This window comes from Coenobita brevimanus, chromosome 29, assembly GCF_032717465.1.
Source record: "Coenobita brevimanus isolate Jiangsu-jjx chromosome 29, ASM3271746v2, whole genome shotgun sequence".
Lineage (NCBI taxonomy): Eukaryota > Metazoa > Arthropoda > Malacostraca > Decapoda > Coenobitidae > Coenobita > Coenobita brevimanus.
Genome location: NC_136982.1, coordinates 3,187,099 through 3,210,000, shown reverse-complemented (window position 1 = coordinate 3,210,000; position 22,902 = coordinate 3,187,099).

Sequence of the window (22,902 nt, the reverse complement as noted above, 5' to 3'; positions counted from 1 at the left end):
TATCTCGGTTAAGGAAGCTCCCTAACACCTCTTCCTAAGCAATTTATTTTCCTTAGCATTATATAATTCTGATTTATCTAAAGACTGGATATTTCTTTCACTGACATATAGCCGAGCCTGGAGGAGTTCTAATTCCTGCCCCGCTGGATAAACTCTGGGATTAGGCTTTAGTTAGTATATTTAACATGTAAGTATAAGGAATTTAGTATATTTTTCAGGTATTTTCTCAAGGTGGGGTAAACACTTCACTAATAAGTTTGTGATATCGTAACCATCCAGGATTAACTCTGGCATTATCATCATCATCATCATCATCATCATCATCACCTTTCCCAGTAATACACGGGGTAGGAGCAAAATCACCACCACTACCTTCATCATCATCATCAATATCAACACTATCACCAGCACAGCCTTCTTTCCCATCATCATCATCATCATCATCATCACCATATCCTTTCACACTAAATCATGAGATGGGAGCTAATTCATCATCATCATCATATCCTTTCACAATAAATCATGAAATGGGAGCAAATTCATCATCATCATCATCATCATCATCACCATCTCTCTAACTCCTTCACAAACTGAGCTCCAATCAAACAAGGCAAGCAAACCCGGGTCCAAATTGGCTTGATTACGTATGATCAGCTATGAACTGTTTACCGATACTCTGTGTGTGTGTGTGTGTGTGTGTGTGTGTGTGTGTGTGTGTGTGTGTGTGTGTGTGTGTGTGTGTGTGTGTGTGTGTGTGTGTGTGTGTGTGTGTGTGTGTGTGTGTGTGGGTGTAACTATCTAATGAATAATCTGGGGTGGTAATTTACGGATTTTTTTTTTTTTTTTTTTTTTTTCTTCCCTTCTCCCCGTGGGGCTAAGATACGAATAAATGTGTGTCTGGATGAGTAAATTGGGAGTGTGTCGTCCTGTCTCGGCTACCTTGCTTTCTCTGGGGGAAGCACCCGAAGTATATAGATAGATTTTTCCTTCATCTTCGTTCAAAACAAAAAGTAATTATCCTCACTTCGAAATCGGCAAGAAAATGTTAGCTGGAAATACAGAGCGTGAATGCATATGATTTTTTTTGGTCTTATTCATGTGTTTCTCCTTCCTCAGTAGTTATTAAAAAAAATATGTATTATGTATCGTGTAAACAACCAGTGCCTCCACCAACGCAAACACATGAAAATTATGCAGTGAAATTTAGTGTTCAGATGTCAGTGTATTTTGCCCATCACTCCAGTTAATTTTTTACTTTATTCATCCTAGGTTCATGTGATTTTATTACACCCGCGCATGAAAAGTGAACTATGTAGTGTCTCTCTCCCTCTCTCTCTCTCTCTCTCTCTCTCTCACCACACACACACACACACACACACACACACACACACACACACACACACACACACACACACACACAACCTCAATAAGACAAGTAAACTCTCTCTCTCTCTCTCTCTCTCTCTCACCACACACACACACACACAACCTCACTTAGACAAGCAAACTCTCTCTCTCTCTCTCTCTCTCTCTCCGCCTCCTGACAGCCAGACACACTGTTCTCTTAGCTGTCACCGTAACTTTATCACACCTCTGCAAATTTATAGACCTGTGTTGTAAATGTGCCCTGCCAGCCTGCCCTCACCAACATAAATGGACGTCAGGACAAAAGAAACTGTAAGCGTCAGTGGGTGAAGTTTGCCTTTATCCTCCAAGACATACGTGAGGAAAGATGAACAAACAGTAACTTTGTCTATATGCTGTCAAATGGGTTGGGGGTATATTGTCTAAGGATATACTCTGAATCAATGACTAAGAGGACATATTATGTTGGTTTATACTTGATGCTTTCACATTATTTTGCTATACCTATAAATGGTCTCTTTTACTGAAGGGGATCATGAAGGTTTAATCTGACCCCTCCAGTTCCAAAAGTCTGTTCTAAGGCGAATGAAACTCCCAAAGAAACTGCAAGAACACAATGAAGCCATACAAGGGCTCAACAGGTTAAAGGAAGATTCAAGTGTCTTTCTTGAGAGATTTAGTTCTCAAGGTCCGGGCCATTTGTCTACATTATAATTATCTTATTTATTCTCTACACCATAGTTCTGCTTTTGTATCCTCGCTCAATTCTTCTGCACAGCTATAATTTCTAAGACACTGACGTCTTAGCCAAGTTTATCATCTTCAATTTTACGGGTTCATATCATATTTCAGCTTTACATATGACATGTTGTGAAGGTTTCTCTGCTGCCTTCACATGAAATATACCCAATCCTCACACATACAGGCAACTTTCCTCTCAACTTCCTCATCCATACATCAAAACACGTAAGGGAACAAACTATTATTTTTCATAGTTTACGCTTGCATTATATTTTCGAAGAACTTATTTCCGATTTATCTTACAGCCAAGCTACTCACTCTTTAAATATTTTCTCATTCGTGCGTCGAAACACACAGGGGAAAAAACGAATCAGGAAACTACATAACCAGGCAGCAGACAGGCTCATTATATCTGTGCCACCACGCGAAGGTGTTCCTCAATAGCACCTGTTAATGAGAGAAAGACAAGGTGGGGAAAGCAAGGGGAGAAGTGGGGAGGCAGATGGAAGATAAAGGAAAAGGATTAAGAGATGGGGAGACAAATATGAGAGGCTGAAAGAACAGAGAAGCGAATGATGAGGAGGGGAACAAAGATGAAAGTGAGCTAAGACATGAAGGAAAAAAAAAAGGTAATTGTTATGAATGAAAAATTAAGAAAGTAATGATATTCTCGCCCCGTATCTCTCACGTCTTCTCCTTCCTCCCTAATTCCTTTTCTCTCACCTTCCCCGCCATGTCATTATCCTGAGTGAAAAATGACAGTAAGAACAAGACGCAGACGACATAAGTGAGACAGATGGTGAAAGGGAGTTAAGAATGTGTGTGTGTGTGTGTGTGTGTGTGTGTGTGTGTGTGTGTGTGTGTGTGTGTGTGTGTGTGTGTGTGTGTGTGTGTGTGTGTGTGTGTGTGTAGATATATAGATAGACTGACTGGATGATTGATGGATAAACACAGATGGATAGATAGATATAATTTATGATTTCATACACGTCTCTTTAAACAGAGACAAACATCTACTTAGTCTCTCTCTCTCTCTCTCTCTCTCTCTCCTGAACGAGACAGTGAAACATCAAAGAAACAAGACAGAATATCCCGAAAGACGACATAACGAGATAAGACAACGAGACCTTAGGAAACGAGGCACTATGTACGAGGACAGCGAGACCTCAGACAACGAGGCACCATTTAGAAGTAGACGAGAAGAGAAAGTAAACGAGATGAGAAATTAGACGAGAGGAGAAAGTAGACGAGAAGAGAAAGTGGACGAGAAGAGAAAGTAGACGAGAAGAGAAAGTAGACGAGATATTAGACGAGAGGAGAAAGTAGACGAGAAGAGAAAGTAGACGAGAAGAGAAAGTAGACGAGAGGAGAAAGTAGACGAGAAGAGAAAGTAGACGAGAAGAGAAAGCAGACGAGAAAGTTTATAGAAATGGGTATCGACTAAAAGTTCATTAATCCATTGAAGTCGATCATTTTTTTTAATTACTTCAAGATAATATATTTGGCTAAGAGAGGCTATTCTATCTACCCTTCTATTCTATTCTATTCTATTCTACCTTTCAATAATCCCTCACAACTATGGCTGTCTCTTAAGCTGGGAAAAATATCTGGTGGTGACAAATCTTTCACATCAAAAATAAATCTCCACACTACAGGGGTTTAAGCCAGACTTGTTTTCGAAATCTTCCCCCAAACTACCACACGCAACCATCGAATTTACAGTTCAGGTCCCTAATTGTACTGCTGCGTGAAGAGGGACAAGGGGGTAACAAACTGTGTCCACTAGTCTGACCAGCGTGAGAGAAACAGCGAGACATCATATATAAGAAATGAGACAACGAGACTAATCAAAGGACGAGATGGCGAGACCTTAGAGAACGAGACACAGGGTGAGAGACTGAGAGCGAGATATGACACCTGAGACAGCCAAGCAATTAGTATCTCACCTGTCGAGTTATCAAAGGGACTTCATCATCTCCGCCACCTCCTCTCCATCTTCCTCCTCCTCCTCCTCCTCTTCCTTCCTCTTCCAATTTTGCCTCCTCCTCCTACCACTTACAGTTCTTCCTCCTCCTCCTCCTCCCCTTTCTTCTCCTCCTCCTCCTCCTCTCACAAATCCTCACTATTTTTTCCCTTGTTCTCGGTACTCCTACGTCTCTATCTTTTTCCTGACCTCCACTTACGTAATCTCTTCTTTACCATCACATTTGGTCACCTCCCTTCGTTATATTCAGTTATCACATTCTCTCTCTCTCTCTCTCTCTCTCTCTCTCTCTCTCATATCCACACACTCAGCCCTCCCTCTCCTACCTTCTTACCTACTCCCCTCCACCTCCTTCTCACCTGCTACACCTGTCTTCCGTTAATTAGCGAATATAAGAGAGTCCGAGGAGTAAAAATATTAATAAAAAAAATACTGGAAAAAGTAACTAATCGGGAGAGAGAGAGAGAGAGAGAGAGAGAGAGAGAGAGAGAGAGAGAGAGAGACAGAGAGAGAGACAGAGAGACAGACAGACAGACAGAGACAGAGAGAGAATAAGCTAAGTCAACATTGATGTATTTATTAACCATGTGGAACAGCGTGTGTGGATCCGCTATGTGGATGACGAAATGTGGAAGTGGAATGCAGGTGAAGCAATGTGGATGTGGTATGTGGAGTTACCAGTGGAGCAGCTACGTGTGGAAAAAATATGCATTAATATCGACAGAATATGATGGAGTGTGGAGAGAGTATTAAGGAGTATGGGGGTGGATGGAGACAAGTGGATTTAGCAGGTGGAAGAAACAAGGTGGATTTTTGCCCACAGAATCAGATGGCCTTTTTTCATTCATGCTTTTTTTCATTCATTTTCATCTTTTTTCATTCATGCATTTTTCATTCATTTTCATACTTAAGCCAGACGATTTTATTCAGCTTCCTAGGGAACTACTGAAGGGGAAGGGTTTGATACAGCCTTCATTTTTGCCTTGCATATCTATGAGAATATACTTGATACAGTGCAACGTGCAGGCGAATCATATCCCACCGCTGCCACCAAATGTGACTCTCGACTCTTGTAGTAGGAGTTAAAGATGAATACAGGGAGTTTATCTTGATTTATTATCTTCAGAGAAAATCTTAAGTTGAGTAGTGTATGTATTACAGAGACTGAATACACTAAGTAAGTCTAGTTGGACCCCTCTTCTTGTTCACTCTCTCCACTACCTGTCGGTTCTATAGCTACCCTCCTTCTGAGCTCTGCTTCCTAAATTCTGGTGTAGCAGGGGTCGTGTCACGTGTGTTACACTGTGGTTGGAGGAAAGTTCTAGAAACCTGTGTGTGAGTATGTGTGTATGTGTGTGTATGGTCACTAGGCATTGTTCGTATGCTATCTCGCTGACACACTACCTATATCATCCCCTCACTTGCTACTTCCTGTGTATTGTCAACATTTCCTCAGTTACACTTGCAAGATCATTTCCCTTTCCCAGGCTTGCCTGGTGCTCTGTCTATCTATCTATTTATCTATCTATCTATTACGATTTGTAATTATAATATGGAGTCCTAACACCCCTTCACGGCTAAATCTCCCTCCAGGGTTTAATAAATCGTCTGGAGGCAGTCTAATTAAAAATGAAATAAGTCACTGAAGTAAAGGATGTGTGTTGACAAGGAAGTGTAAATCTGTAATGTGATCTGGTGTGTTGATGGCGATGTGTGGAGATTGTGAAGCGGAATGGAGAAGTGGAGTGGAGGAGTGGAGAGAAGGAAGAATGAACCGGAGAGGTGGAGTAAAGGGTGGAGGAGAAGAGGGGTAGAGAATCGTGAGGTGAAGGAGTGGGCTGTGGAGGTGGAGGAGTGAATTGGAGAAGTGAACCAGAGAGGTGGAAGTGTAAAGAGAGGAGGGAAGGAGAGGTGGAGGAGTGGAAAGATGAAGTTGAGAGGTGGAGGAGAGGCGAGATGGAGGGGTAGAGAGAGGAGGGAAGGAGAGGTGGAGGAGTGGAAAGATGAAGTGGAGAGGTGGAGGAGAGGCGAGATGGAGGGGTAGAGGGGTGGAGTTATTATTTCCACCTGGTGGCTATCCTCCCACCTGCCTCAGCTGACTGGAACACGCTGAGCTGGGGGGGGAGGGGGAGGAGGGAGGGGAAGACGGGGATGGCAGGAGGGAAGAGGAGAAGGAGGGAGGGGGAAGGGGAGGAGGGAGGGGGCGAAGGGGATGGCAGGGGGGAAGAGGAGTGGAGGAAGGAAGGGGAGCGGGAGGAATGGAAGGAACGAAGAGGGAAGGAGCGCAGTGACGAGGATGAGAGCAGGGGAGAGGACACTGGAAAGGTAACTATGATAATGGAAAAGAGAGGGAAGAAGGGCAGGGAGACGATGGATGGGGAAAACTTAACTCCAAGTGAATTTAATGAACAAAATTACGGTTCAGATGGTTATTTTTCTTTCTTTCTTTCTTTCTTTCTCTCTCTCTCTCTCTCTCTCTCTCTCTCTCTCTCTCTCTCTCTCTCTCTCTTCTTGACTGAAACTTTAGATACCTCAAGTAGGAACAGAGATGGTAATGGGAGGGAGGGAGGGAGGGGAGAAGAAGTGATGAAATAAGAGTCACAAATCTACATATATCTGATGCCAGCCTCTCTTCCTCCCTTTAAAATTGTGAGGTAGTCCATCAGAGGTATAAACTGGTATAATAAGCTGGTATTATGCTGTGCTGTGTGTTATATTTCACGGATGATGATGATGATGATAATGATAATGACGACTGATTTAGTGGTGTAGATAAACTTACTGACGAACATAAAAAAGGACTGACTCACCCTCTCCCCCCTCAAAAAAAAAAAAATAAAAAAAAAAAAGGTTACCATTAAGTTCGTGGACTTTTTCAGACTGACAGACATCGCCAGACGATTTATTCAGCTTATTTTTTTTTTTTTTTTTTTTTGGGGGGGGAGGATAACCATGAATGACAGAAAAGGAAAAGATAACATAAGCACGGAGTAAAACCTAATCTAACATGACATGACCTGACCTGACCTGACCTAAACTGACCTGATCTGATCCGACCTGACCTGACCTGACCTGACCGAAGTAACCAGCCTCAATGGACAGATTCTGTCATTAATATGTCCGTTGTTGTTTTATTTACTGTACTGTATATATTTAGCCTATTTCTATTTTAAAGAGCAGTTTCGAGCGAATAACTCACGTTCCTGACATCCACCTGTCAATCACATGCGCTGGAAAAATGTGTGTGTGTGTGTGTGTGTGTGTGTGTGTGTGTGTGTGTGTGTGTCTAACCTGGATGCATAAAACAAAATAAGTATGTACATTCCTTTTAACATGAACGCATGATCAAGAAAATGAAAAATACATATTACGTAATTACACACACATTTTAGTCTATCTATCTATCTATCGCCAGACGCCTTAATCCCTTATACGGTGTGGCCACAGAATAATCGCCTCCACGTCACCCTGTTCCCAGCCATTTCACTGCCCTGCTCCCAATTCACACAACCCTCCCTCATATACCTCTCCATCCCTCCATTTCATCCTTGGCCTAACCTTCTCTCTCTCCCCCTCCACGTCACTCACATACACTCTCCTCGTCAGTCTCTCACTCTCCATCCTCTCCACAAGGCCAAACCACCTTAGTGTGTTTCTCCTAATGCTTCCTATCACCTAAATTAAAAAGCCTTAATATTACACACGACATAATCATCACTCATTTATTTCACCATCACCTGTATTTACCTGGATATATTCCCAATTAAAAAAAAAATGAAATCAGGGGAGAGCAGATTTTATTATATAATTGCAACGTGGGAGGCAGCTCAAAAAAAAAAAAAATAAATAAAAAAAAAAAAAAAAAAAAAGAAGGAATAAATTACTGAGATGTCACTGTGGTAAAGGTAATAAACTATTGAATATTATGATATCTTCTTTACTGTCTTCTTGTTACTTCCTGATTATTTTATTTCTGCTTAAGAATAAATGTAATCGCAGGAGGGTAGCAATAAAATACTAAAAGAAAGGCTATCATTATTTAAAGAATTTGACATTATATAGAGGGAAGGAAAAGGAAAGACTAAGATGAAGAAGAAAGTGAAAGACAGGAAAAATGAAGAAAGATGCGATGATGATGGGAAATGCTAAGTGAGGAAGTGAGGCGAAAAATGAAAAAATAAGGGCGAGGGAGAAGATGAAAGGGTGAAAAATGAGTGGCTGGGTGGAGCACAGGGAGAGGGGATGACGGAAAATAAGTGAGAGAGAGAGAGATAGATAGATAGATAGATAGACAGAGAGAGAGAGAGAGAGAGAATGTGTGTGTGTGTGTGTGTGTGTGTGTGTGTGTGTGTGTGTGTGTGTGTGTGTGTGTGTGTGTGTGTGTGTGTGTGTGTGTGTGTGTGTGTGTGTGTGTGTGTGTGTGTGTGTGTTTGTGAATAGGGTACAAAGTTATCATCTTAATATTAAAACCGGTGCTTTGCTGAGCTTCGCAACTCTCTCTCTCTCTCTCTCTCTCCTAATCCCTGCTTCTACCCCCGCCTCACGCCCTCCATACTGAGTAATACTCTGCATACACCATCCTCATTTGCCTCTTCCTCTCTCGCCACCACGACACCCGCATACAGAGTGGAAAAATGCAAGTTACCCCTCTCATAACCTCCCATCTCCCCCCTCCTCTCTCTCTCTCTCTCTCTCTCTCTCTCTCTCACACACACACACACACACACACACACACACACACACACTACCTAAATATGTTTGCTGATGATGCAAAAATACAAAGGAGAAATACTAACACACACTCTTGTAAAGAGCTACAAGAAGAATTAAATAAACTTCATGAATGAAGCAATATATGCCAAATGGAATTCAATGTGGACAAGTGTCATGTAATCAAGTTTGGTAAAAGTGGAAAAAGACCTGATTGGGATTATAAGTTAGGAAGTAAAACCCTACACACATCAGAAAAAGAGAAGGACCTAGGTGTGATTATCAATAACACACTATCTCCGACTGACCACATCAGCGAGAAGGTACGGAACATGTATACACTGCTTGCACATATGAGAATAGCATTCACATACATAAATGAAGACATGCTAAGAAGGATAATAACATCATTCATCAGACCAACCCTGAAGTATGCGTCAGTAGTCTGGGGTCCTCGTCTCAAAAAACACATAGATAAGATTGAAAAAGTTCAAAGCGCCGCTACAAGATGTATACCAAGCTTAGGGGACCTAAGCTACGAAGAAGGACTAGAAAAAACTGAATCTGCCTACACTACAGGAGAAAAGGAAAAGAGGAGACATGATAATGCTACATAAGTGCATATCAGGGAAGGAGAAAATAGACATAAAGGATTATATAACCTATAGGGATGCATCACCAAGAGGACACTGCAAAAAACTGCATAAAAAGAGAAGCGATAAAGACGTAAGGAAATTTAGTTTCCCAAATAGGGTAACTGATCAATGGAATGCACTACCGAATGTAATACTATGTGCCAAAACAATTCATAAATTTAAGGATATGTACGATAAAAATGGTTTAAGACACGGGACAGTACGAACCTGACTCATTCCGGTAAAGATAAAATTAGGTAAGAACACACACACACACACACACACACACACACACACACACACACACACACACACACACACACACACACACACACACACATCGATAATCCGGAAACTATACTAGTTCTTTTTTCATTAATCTTTTCGCTCACACACACACACACACACACACACACACACACACACACACACACACAGGAAAGGAAAGGAGGGAACGAACGAGCGAATAAAAGCAGGAAAAAAGGAAGGGAACGAGGAAGAATACCAAGAAATACAAACCACAGAAAGCAAGAGAACCATTGATCCTTAGAAGGCCCTTTGTTATGGAGTGAGATACGGCTGTGATAACTAGGCTATGAATAGAAGAAAAGCACAACAAAGCGACGAAAAATACCCTGCAGAAAAAAAAGAAAAAAAAAATAATGAATAATCTGTGAGAAAATATTAAGCGAAAACATAAGCTAAACCGGGTCTTTTATTTTTTTTATTTATATTTTTATATATCTTTTGTTATTTCTTTCCTTATTTATTTATTGTCTTGATCCCCAAACTACCTCCTAAACAAGGGGAGATGATTCTGGGGGAGGAGGGAAAGAAATGAGGGGAAGAAAAGGGCTTGGAAAATAAAAGTGTGGCAGTAAATGATGTGGAAGACGGAACAAGGAGAAAGGAAGGGAAGATGGAAGAAGGAAGCCTATATAAGACAGGCGGTGGAAGGGATGAAGGTACAGGGAGAAGAGAATATAAAAAGCTGAAAAACCACTAAACATACTACCAAACATAAGCCCAGAAATGTTTACCACACATCCAGTCACTCTTCATTCAAGTCCTACACATTTTTCACTCCATTACCACATCCCAATCGATCCAAACAAAACTGCATTACAAGACAATATACTGTACCGTATAGTTTTTTGAGAGAGCATTTCAAATATTACTTACTTATTTGGTTAGTAGTTAGTCATTTTGGAAAACTGTCCTGGAAAAATCATCTAAATTATAAAGTCAAGCTGTGTGTGTATGTCTGTGCATTTGTTCCTTGCTTTCACGAGAATGGAAATAGATATCAACCTAATTCTTTCTGCATAAGGTCGGGAGGAATGTAGTCGACTTCCATGACCTAAAAACATGACACTTTTACTGTGCGTGTGGCATTATCAAATTCTAATTCCTTCAGTACAATGAAACTTTATCAATAGAAATAATAAACGGAAACATTCGAAACTTTCTCAATGCCGGAAATACATAAATAAATCTATCTATCTATCTATATACCTAGGCTGCTTCCCCCAAGGAAAGGGAGGTAGCCGAGACAGGACGACTCACTCTCCATTTACTCATCCATTCAAACACATTCATTCGCATCTTAGCCCCAAAGGGGAGAACGGACAGATCCTCACCGCACCACACCGCACAAGGGTCAACTGGGCAATGCAATCAGTGACATCCGCAGCAGGGCCCGACAGCAGAACTGGTTTACCCCTGCCACATCATAACAGACCCATCCCCTTACCCACACCTGACCTGACTAGCTGATCAGACCAAATGCGGGAGAATATCCCCTCAGGGCTGCGTCATCACTTATTCATTCACAATTTCTCTCCATTTATTTCTGTCACGCACAGCCACTCTTCCTTGCTCAACAGACATCCCTCTCGCATCCAGCGCTCTCTTCACACTGTCCATCCATCCTATTCGTGGTCTCCCTCTCAGCCTTACACCTCTCACATCAGATCTAGTTATCTTTTTCACCAATCGCTCATTATCCATTCTCTCCATATGCCCAAACCATTGCAACACCCTCTGCTCAACTCTACCAGCCATCTCCCGAACAACTCCAGTTCTCCTTCGCACTTCATCATTTCGCACCCGATCCATACGCGTCACTCCACACATACTCCTCAGACATCTCATCTCCATTACATTCAAACTTTTCCTCTCTGCTACACCCATATTCCATGTTTCAGACCCATATAATGCAGTCGGTACCACAACACCCTCATACAGCCTTCTCTTTACATCCATTCTAAGCGAACGACATTTAAACACTTTTTTTCATTCCTCCCAGCACCTTTCCTACTTCATTTATTCTAAACTTCACTTCTGCATCTATTCTTCCATCCACAGCAACATGTGACCCTAGATATTTAAAACAATCTACCTCCTCAAGCAACTCACCATTCAAAACTATATTCATCCCCCTACCATCTATCAACCTCGTACACTTCATCACTTTACTCTTATTCTCATTTACTTTCAATTTCCTCCTTTCACACACCCTTCCAAACTCCTCTACCAACTCTCTCAATCTCTCCTCTGAATCAGTCACCAGTGCAGTATCATCTGCAAACAGCAGCTGCTTCAGATTCCACTCTCCTCCATCAACATTTACCAGACTCAGACCACCTAAAACTCTTGCATTCACCTCCCTTACACTAGATACATCATGAAATATAAATGGAAAGAATGAGTGCTGAAACGAATATTAAAATTTCATGTTAAAAAAATCCGAAGCATTTATGATGTGATAGTTCTGTCCTTCCGGGTTTACCTGATACAAAATGGAACAGTTTACCGTACTGATTAATTAACAGAATGATTGCTGGGGGAACTGATAGCTAGTCTCTCTCTCTCTCTCTCTCTCACACACACACACACACACACACACACACACAGGTTGCCCAATGTGTGTGTGTGTGTGTGTGTGTGTGTGTGTGTGTGTGTGTGTGTGTGTGTGTGAGAGAGAGAGAGAGAGAGAGAGAGAGAGAGAGAGAGAGAGAGAGAGAGAGAGAGAGAGAGGCACGTGACTTTAATACCTAGCGATATGGCACGGCAAAAGTTAAAAGGATCTGTAGGCTTTTACACGGCCAATGAAAAGGGGAGGGGAGGGGAGACGGGAAGGGGAGGGGAGACGGGATGGGGAGGGGAGACGGGATGGGGAGGGGAGACGGGATGGGGAGGGGAGACGGGATGGGGAGGGAGAGGGGGAGGTAACAGAGGCAAGGAAGGAGAAGGGGGATAGGGAGGGGATGGAGGAGGAGGAGAAGGAGGAGGAGGAAGGCTAATAGTTGGAAAATGTGAACATGGAAAGATAAGATGGATGTACGGGAGAGAGAGAGAGAGAGAGAGAGAGAGAGAGAGATGGGGGGGAGTGCATGCAGGGAGGATAAGGGAGGGAAGGAAGAGGGGGGGAGGGAAGGAAGAGGGGGAGAGGGGAGACGGAGGAGGGGAGGAGGTAGAGCGTAAGAATACGGGTGAGAAAAATGCTGAATTGTAAAGTGAAGGGAAAGCTAAGTTTGGGAGGGGGAGTGAGGGGAGGGGAGGGGATTTAGTGAGGAAGGAGAGGGGGAGGAAAGAAGGGGAGGGGAGGAAAGAAGGGGAGGGGAGAGATGGCATGCGTGGGAGGAAACAGTTTGGTGAATACAGATGAAGAGTGTAGAGGGTAGGGAAGTGATAAGTGGGGAGAAGATGGAGGGGAGAGGCGGGGAGAAGGGGGAGGGGGGAAAGTACACATGGAGGAAGGGGAAGGGAGGGGCAGAAGGATAAAGGCTGGAAAATAAAAGAAAATGGAAAAAGTGGGGAGAACCTGGAGGGGGGGAGATGGGAGAGGATATTGGAGGAAGGAGGAGGGGAGGAGAGGTTGGAAAATAAGTGTAGATGGAGAGGGTGGGTGTATGTGGGGGAGGGGGGGAGATGATTCAGAGGCGGAGGGGGAAAAGATGGAGAAAAATGAGAAAGAGGTATGGGAATCAGAGTGTGGAAGGAAATGACATGGAAGGAGGAAAGGGAGGAAAGGAAGGGAAGATGAAGGAAAGGAAGAAGGAAGGAAGGAACGATGAAGGAATGGAAGATGAAGGAAGGGAAGATGAAGGAAAGGAACATGAAGGAAGGGAAGATGAAGGAAAGGAACATGAAGGAAGGGAAGATGAAGGAAAGGAACATGAAGGAAGGGAAGATGAAGGAAAGGAACATGAAGGAAGGGAAGATGAAGGAAAGGAACATGAAGGAAGGGAAGATGAAGGAAAGGAAGAAGAAGGAAGGGGTGGGGAGAAAGGAAAGGAAAGGAAGAAAAGAGAGGAAGAGGAAGAAACGAAGGAGAGACAGAAGGGAAGAATGGGGGAAAGCTGGATACGGGGAGAGAGAGAGAGAGAGAGAGAGAGAGAGAGAGAGAGAGAGAGAGAGAGACTTGCCCAGACATCTCATCTCTTGATACATGACCTTTCGAAGTAAACAAAATTTCTCTCTCTCGCTCTCTCTTTCTCTCTCTCTCTCTCTCTCTCTCTCTATTTTAGCTGAAACGTGACGGTGGGGAGGACTTTTTTTTTTTTTTTTTAACTAGGCAGGAAGTCCAGGGTACATATTTCTTTTTTTGTTCTATTTTATTTCATCTAAATTCGAGGGGATTAAATGTGGACACACACACACACACACACACACACACACACACACACACACACACACACACACACACACACACACAACGCTCATTCGCACAGTATTATTGATTCGGTTGATACGCCATAACACACTGAACAAGCGTCTAAATGGCTCCATGGTCACAATCTATCACAGTACACGGTATACGGGGCTACAAAGAGCTATTTGGCTTCTCATTCAGCGTAGAGTCGCCTGAAGGTAACACTACATCAAGTGAGTGGATGCTAGGCTCCCACTCTTACCACTACTAAATACATAAAGTGGATATATAACCTGAAACATAATGGATACCCAGCCTCGTAAATGTATACACAATCAGATACCTATTTACACTAAAGAGTAAACTGGCAGTTGTTTGAGAACGTTTAGAGGTGGAGGTGGTGGGGAGGAAGGGCTAGGGGAAGAGGAGAGAGAAGGGGTGGAAAAGGAGGGAGTAGGGAGGAGGGGGAAAGATGGTGGGGAGAAGGAAGGGAAGGCAGGGGAATGGGTGCGGGAGTGGTGAGAGGGGAGGTAGAGAGAATGGGTGGGGGTGGAGGTGGGTAATGGATCCGTGAAAAGGGGGAGGGGGGAGAGGGAGGGGATGGAAGGAAGAGGGAGGGGAGGGGGTGAAGTGGGGAGGGGAGGGGGACTGTCAGGAGTGGACATGCACTTTCAGCCTAATTTCAGATCAAACAAAACAGCATAAATACAGCGTGGTTGTGTTTGCCTTACCGTCCTGTGTTTCGCGTCCAATGTTAAACACACACACACACACACACACACACACACACACACACACACACACACACACACACATTTCTAGTTTTTATGGGTTTGCTTTGTTTTCTTGCTCATTTCAGTTCCATACACCATAATTTTCCGAAAACAAACAAGTAGGTGACTGGAGGGTGTTTGTTCCGCCTTCTTCGCTTTCTTCATGTTCAAATGTAACTTACGAAAAGGAGAATATTATCAGTTTGTTTCGTGTCCCTGTTTGTTTCGTGTGTAGTAATATTTGGTTTATGAAAACATACATATTTCCTTCTATCTACCTATCTACCTATTGCCAGACGCCTTAATCCCGTATGGGGTGGCGACAAACAAATCGCCTCCACGTCGTCCTGTCCCCAGCCATTTCACTGCCCTGCTCCCAGCTCACACCGCCGTCTCTCATATACCTCTCCATCCCTCCATCTCATCCCTCATCTTCATTATTTATCTCATGAAAAGAAGCATTTAAGGGGTTTATATGCCAGCAGTGTGTTTTTATTTCCATCAATTCCACATCTAATTATGTAGAGTATCAGAGTTTTGGTTTCTCAGTGTTTTTTTTTAATTTATTTATTTCGTGTCCAATTCCGCATTTAGTTTACGAAGAGGCAAATTTATGGGTTTTACGTTTTTGCTGTATCTTCAAGTGTGTGTGTGTGTGTGTGTGTGTGTGTGTGTGTGTGTGTGTGTGTGTGTGTGTGTGTGTGTGTGTGTGTGTTACTATCCAATAAAGTGTTAATAAAAATTTCGGAATACATATGCTTGTGTCTAGTTCCTGGTGGTCTGGCCATGTGGAGAGGATGGGGAGAGACTAACGAGGAGAGTGTATGTGAGTAAGATGGAGGGGGGGAGAGGGAAGGGGAGACCGAGGATGAAACAGAGGGATGGAGAGGAGAGGTATATGAGAGAGGGGGGATGTGAGTTGGACGGAGGGGCAGCGAAATGGCAGGGGCAACATGGAGGCGATTTGTTTGTGGCCACCCCTTAGGGGATTAAGGCGTCTTGTTATAAACAGATAGATAGACAGATAGAAAAATATTATCATCTTTCAAGTGGTTGTGCTGAGTTCCATTTTATTTCAAGATCATATGTAGTTAGAGAGAGAGAGAGAGAGAGAGAGAGAGAGAGAGAGAGAGAGAGAGAGAGAGAGAGAGAGAGAGAGAGAGAGAGAGAATTTACGGCTGTTTGGGCTGTGATGGATCGATTTTCACTTATCTTGCTCATTAAAAAAAAAAAAAAAAAAAAAAAAAAAAAAAAAACATGGCTAGGTCTCCGTGTTTGGCTTCAATTATTTCCGCTTCTTATTTATTTCAGGAAAAGACGTATATGTAAGATTTGCACGTAGATGAAGACAGACGAAGGAGGAAGTGCCGGTAGTAGTAGTAGTAGCAGTAGTAGTAGTAGTAGTAGTAGTAGAAGTAGTAGTAGTAATAATAATAATAATAATAATAATAATAATAATAATAATAATAATAATGTGCGAGAAATTTTAAGATGCGAACTGAGATGGAGTTGGAGAATGAGAAGTTGACAAGGCCCGTATACTCGAAGGACAAGGAGGCTCCCTAGCACCTTTTCCTTGGCGATTTATTTTTGGATATGGCTAGTTAATATCCTTTTGTACGTTATTGATGCAGAGTATGGCGATGTTAGAGGGATTTATATAACACAGAATAGGACAGTAAGGTGTAATATGCAAAATAAATCGCTTGGGAGAAGGTGTTTAATATCCTTTTCTATATTATTAATGCAGAGTATGGCGATAGTGGAAGGATTTATTGGAGTAAGAGAGTAAGGGGTAATAAGCAAAATAAATCGCATAGGAAAAGGTGTTAGGGAGAGCATGCTGACCCCTATCTATCCCCTCAAGATAACATTATTCAGAAATGGAAGAGGAAATTTAATCTCTTTTCCCAAACTCTTAAAAGAATCTCACCTTATACCCTAATACACCGCCCTTATATAACACCTTATCCCCCTGATGATGAGATATAAGGAGCCGAGTCGCTTTATGCTCACTTGGAACGTGGTGTGAGTTTAGACCCTTACCAACGAGGGCCATAAGGGCGAGAATACCGAGACAATAGGTCCCAAACCCGCCCTCACAGCTGTAACCCACAATAAAACTCCCCTAGCTCGCCAAGAATGTGTATGTGTGTGTGTGTGTATAGTTGTTTGTGGGGCTGTATCACGTGCACACATAGGTACACACACACACACACACACACACACACACACACACACACACATATTCTGAAAACACAATGGATTTATGGAACACACTTAAAACACCTACACAGAAGAGACAAAGCAAAATGCGAGCGACCACACACACACACACACACACACACACACACACACACACACACACACACACACACACACACCAAGCTGTTCATACGGTCTGTTACTTAGAGAGAGAGAGAGAGAGAGAGAGAGAGAGACTGTATACCTTCCCCCAGACATCTTCTCTCTCGATACCTGAACAACCAACTAAACAAAATCTCTCTCTCTCTCTCTCTCTCTCTCTCTCTCTCTCTCTCTCTCACACACACACACACACACACACACACACACACACACACACACACACGACTGCGAGCCTCAAAACACGTCTATACAAAGATTAGGCGGTATGTTCTGTGCCTACGCCTCATTCCATCCTCGCCTAGGCCTGGGAGTGTGTGGGCGCCCCTCAAGTAGCAGGCAGGGTTAGTCTACTGACCCCCTTGGATCAGGAAACTGGATTAAGGACCTGTGTAATTTTCGCCACTGACTGGAATGAATTAATAAGACAAAAATTGACAACATTAATAATGGGGTGTTTCAGTGCTGGATATAAATTTTGGATGCTGCAGTTGTTTTGGGAAGGCATAGCTTGTTTAGATGACACAAAAGCACTCGAGGGCCGAATGCTTATCGCCAGCCAAAATATGTTGTTGGATAAGGTAAGTTACGGGAAAACCAAATTAGAAGAAAATTCGAAAAACTCTACGGGATTCAGTCACCGCGTTTCGCAAAAAAAAAAAAAAAAAAAAAAATGATGGTACTATGATTTATTTCTTTAATTACTTTTATTTTTATTTTCAAGATACTTCAGGTGATTCTTGTGTCTGTAGTAGGTGAAGCGAAGGTAGCGATTCAGTATAGTTAGGTTGAGCTACACCTACAACGATTGAAATAAATAATGCTATAAGAACAATGGAAATGTGTCATGATTATGCATCCGAATATAAGAAGTGGCTTTCGTATATTTTGGCGAGTGTAAATTTCGCAGTGATAGCAGAAAACGCCAATATACTCTGGCCAAAAGCTGCGCCTTCATAGAAAACTGGGCTGACGGGAGAATTTTCAAGGGGGACCGGCCTATTCCCGCTTGTGTGACACGGGGGATCACATATCCATCTATTTCTTCATTTTTCTATCTATCTGTCGGTCTATCAGTGTATATATTAAATTATCTATCTATCAGTCAATCTATCTGGTTGTTTACCCTCCCTGATGACACACGAGTGACAAATTAGGCCAGACCTCCCTACTACCATTTCAATCTATTTTTTATCTATCTATCTATCTATCTATCTACTCTTCTTTCAGGGGGGCAACAACCTGTAACCTATCTATCTCACTGTCTCTCTCTATAAATCTATTTCTTTGTCAATGTATCTATATATAAACCATTTTAATTAGACTATACTTAAGATTGTCTATACATCTATATGACATTTAAATTCTCGGTATTTATCTATTTGTCTATCTACCTATCTATCTATCCATCAATCTATCTATCCCAATGTCGCCTCCATGAAAAATGACCTAAACAATTGTATCTCTAAAAACTATTCAAATCTATCTACCCATCTATCTCTCTATCTATCTATCTATCTGGTTCTTGAAACCAAATCCTATGTAAGGTAGACACGACACTAATATCTCAATGACCTACCTGTGCACCTGTCTCATTATCTAATTATCTACCTATTCAATTCTTCAGACAATATCCAGTGAACGACTGCCTCCAGAAATAATAATAAATAATAATAATAATAGTAATAATAATTATTCCATCCATCCATCCATCATCCAATCCTACATTGCCCCATGAGGAGCGTAGGAGCCCGGGGCTAGGCAGTTGGTCTGGACATTTAAGATGAGAGTGACCAGTCTCACTCATCCCTGAGTGGCATTACATGAGCAATCAACCCCAACCATCACTTGGATATAAACCTTCACCGGCTCAATCCGACTGGAGCGCAACAATTACCCACTAAACCACCAGGTGCCAAAATTTGGTTATATGGTTACCACCCAGCGTAGTAATGGTTTCCTTGTGTACGGGAAACAATTTGGCTTGTCACTCAGTGTAGAGTCACCCATAGGGAGAAGGAAAAGGAAAGAATGAAGGAAAGAAAGACAGAAGATGGAGTGTAAAGTCACCCGTAGGCAGAAGGACAAGAAAAGAATGAAGGAAAGAAAGACAGAAGAGGATGGAAGGAAAGAAGGATGGAAGAGAGGTAAGGGCAGACACCCGAGAGCAGCACTACGTCGAGTGAGTGGATGGTGGGCGCCCCCACCTACCACTAAATAATTATAATAATAATACAAAATAATGATAATAATAGTAATAAAAATAATAAAGAAAACAAAAATTATAATATAATACTAATACTAATAATAATAATAACTCCATTCCTTCCTTTCTCTTCCTCCTCCTCCTCCTCCTCCTCCTCATCATCATCATCATCATCCAAAGACACACCACCCTCCCACATACACGCCCCTACCTCGTTTCTTCACCCTTTTCTTGCGTGTGTGTGTGTGTGTGTGTGTGTGTGTGTGTGTGTGTGTGTGTGTGTGTGTGTGTGTGTGTGTGTGTGTGTGAGAGAGAGAGAGAGTTGATATGTCTTGTGCAGTTCAGGTCTCTCTCTCTCTCTCTCTCTCTCTCTCTCTCTCTCTCTCTCTCTCTCTCTCTCTCTCTCTCTCTCTCTCTCAATTTTCTTTCTCCCCAAATCCGTACCTTGATGACGTCACATGTAAACATTGACTTGGGATCGGGTGAAGTCCAGGAGGAGACGAGAGAGAGAGAGAGAGAGAGAGAGAGAGAGAGAATGCCATAATGTGAGACAGACAGACAGACAGATAGATTGACAGACAGACAGACAGACAGATATAGATAGGTAGACAGACACTGACGGGTAGATGGATAAAATGATACACACACACACACACACACACACACACACACACACACACACACACACCAAATCAGATCAGAACTATTTCGGATGACCTTTACCTGTGACCCTGACCTTTGGTTGGCCTAAATATCATATCTTTACATCACTGCCTTACCCTCAATCCTTCCACCAAGTTTGGTCTAAATCGGATAAAATTTAAAGTGTATCTTGCCATGTACCCTTGACCTTTGACCTATTCTCAAAACTAGTCGGCTAATCCCTTGGGTGATCCTCAACCCTTCCACCAAATTTGGTTCAAGTCAAATCAAAACTGCTTTAATTACCTTGTTCACGCAGACACACACAGGTCGAATGTTGACCATAACCTGTGATCCTGACTTTTGGCTAACTGTTCTCAAAAATCTTCTTCTTGTATTACCTTTAACCTTTCCAACACGTTCGGTCTAAATCGGAAAAAAAATTGAGTAGGCTGACCTTGCTGGGATAAACACTGCCTAAGAATTAAGTGAGATTTACTTTACCATACCTCAGAAGTGTACCGGAATGACTGAAAGAATAAAACAGCGATTACTTACAATGAAAAGTTAAATTAATCAATAAATCGCCACACAGAAGCTGCTAAGGTGTGTCTGGAGGCAGGCTAATTACCGCCACGTGTGAGCCTCGTGTCGAAGGTCACCAATAAAGCTGTACTCTGGAATTAGTGGCCTTATTATTTCCAGGACTATTCTTTATTCCCAGTACTCCTTTATTTCCAGTATTTCCAGTACTTTATTTCCAGTATTTTTTCTTCATGCTCGGTACTTTCTTTATTTCCAGTACTTATTCTGTATTTCCAGCACTTAATCTTTATTTCCAGTACCTATTCTTTACTTCCAGCACTTTTTCTTTATTTCCAGTACTTTTCCTTTATTTCCAGTACCTGTTCTTTATTTCCAGTGTTTCTTATTTCCAGCACTTTTTCTTTATTTCCAGTACTTATTCTTTACTTCCAGTACTCTTTATTTCCAATACTTTCTCTTTATTTCCAGTACTTATTCTTTATTTCCCGTACTCCTTATTTCCATTACCGTACTTCTTCTTTATTTCCAACACTATTTCCTTATTTCCAGCAGTTATTCTTTATTTCCAGTATTCTCTTTATTTCCACTACTTAATATATCAACACAACCTCAAGAAATGGTAATCAATCACAGACACCTCTCACGCCAGCCCTAAGAAAGCAGAAATTACGGTGGTTAACTCCTACGCTTAATCGAACCTCAAATCAATACACTAATCCATAACCCAATAAGTGGCACGAGGACAGGCGTTACGAAATCTGGCGCGAGTTTCGAAATGTTACTTAATACCGAATGATGTTACGGAGAAAGGAACGAAAGTAACACATCCTGAAATTTAACGTAACCTACTGTGTTATTGTTTTTTTTTTTTTATGCAAGGAAAAAGGAACCAAAGGCCATCAGTAACTCTTCCTATTTCTTCCATCTTTCCTGTCACTTCTAATTGCTTTTCTTTCCATTACAGGTGGCTCTACACTGAGAGACGAGCCAAGTGGTTTCCTGTAAGCCAGGAAATCATTTACAACGCTGGGTGGTAACCATATAACCAAACCATACGTGCTCCCTACGTGTCACCAAGTGGGTTGCTGGAGGGTTAGTGCCCCTCCCCGTAAAACAAATAACTCAATGCCAAATGGCCACCCCGTACGGGATTATGGCGTCTGGCAATAGATAGACAGATTGTAACCGACTGTAATTCTAACTATTCCTTTCAAATCGCTAAAAAAAAAAAAAATACCTTAAGGAGAAGTCTACAAGAAAAAAAATTACTTAATGGAATCGTATTAAAAATTACTGTTTCACCATCGAGAACAGACTGGAATATCTTGCCAAACGTGCGCGCGTGTGTGTGTGTGCGTGTGTGTGTGTGTGTGTGTGTGTGTGTGTGTGTGTGTGTGTGTGTGTGTGTGTGTGTGTGTGTGTTCCCATCCCCCCCCGTACTTTATGGATTTGACCAGATTCTTGTAAGGGTCTCTCTCTCTCTCTCTCTCTCTCTCTCTCTCTCTCTCTCTCTCTCTCTCTCTCTCTCACTTTTCAACCTTTCCACTCCACTCCTACCACACAAGCATTATTTACAACATTTAGCACAGTTTCCTCTTTTATCCAACTTTCCACACTCATTATAAGACTTACTATATTTTCTTTACTTATTCACACACCTTCCTAGCCTTTCAATTGTCTTTATTTTCCTCTTCTCTTGGCTTTTTTAGATCCTATTTCTCCTCCCTCCCGCATGCGCTCACCCCACTTAACACTCATTCCCCGTGCACTTACTCCCTACACACACTCCTCTACGCGCTTACTCCTGGCACACACTTCTCTACACACTTTCTCTTTACACACACTCATTCCCCACGCACTGTCCCTATGCACACTCGTTCCCTAAGCTCGCATTTCTTAGGCCCATTCCTTACGCACTAACAACTCCCACCTTCCCCATGCACCCACTTCCGTCCGTGCAACCCACCCCCCACACGCACCCACGTCACACACTCCTACTTCCTAACACACCTCATTCTTTGCACACACACACACGCACACACACACACAAACACACACACACACACACACGGAACAATGGCAGAGTACTTCCGTCTGCGGTTTGGAATTATACGACACAGGAATTCTCAAGTTTTTCCCTCACCATAGGCATCAGAACTCTTTAAACTACGTCCATACCTCGATTTTGACGGAAAACACTCCCATTCTTCCTTTTGCCAGACTCAGCTATACTCTATTTTGCGCCTGTGTTGATAGTACGGTACGGGGATTCAGTATGC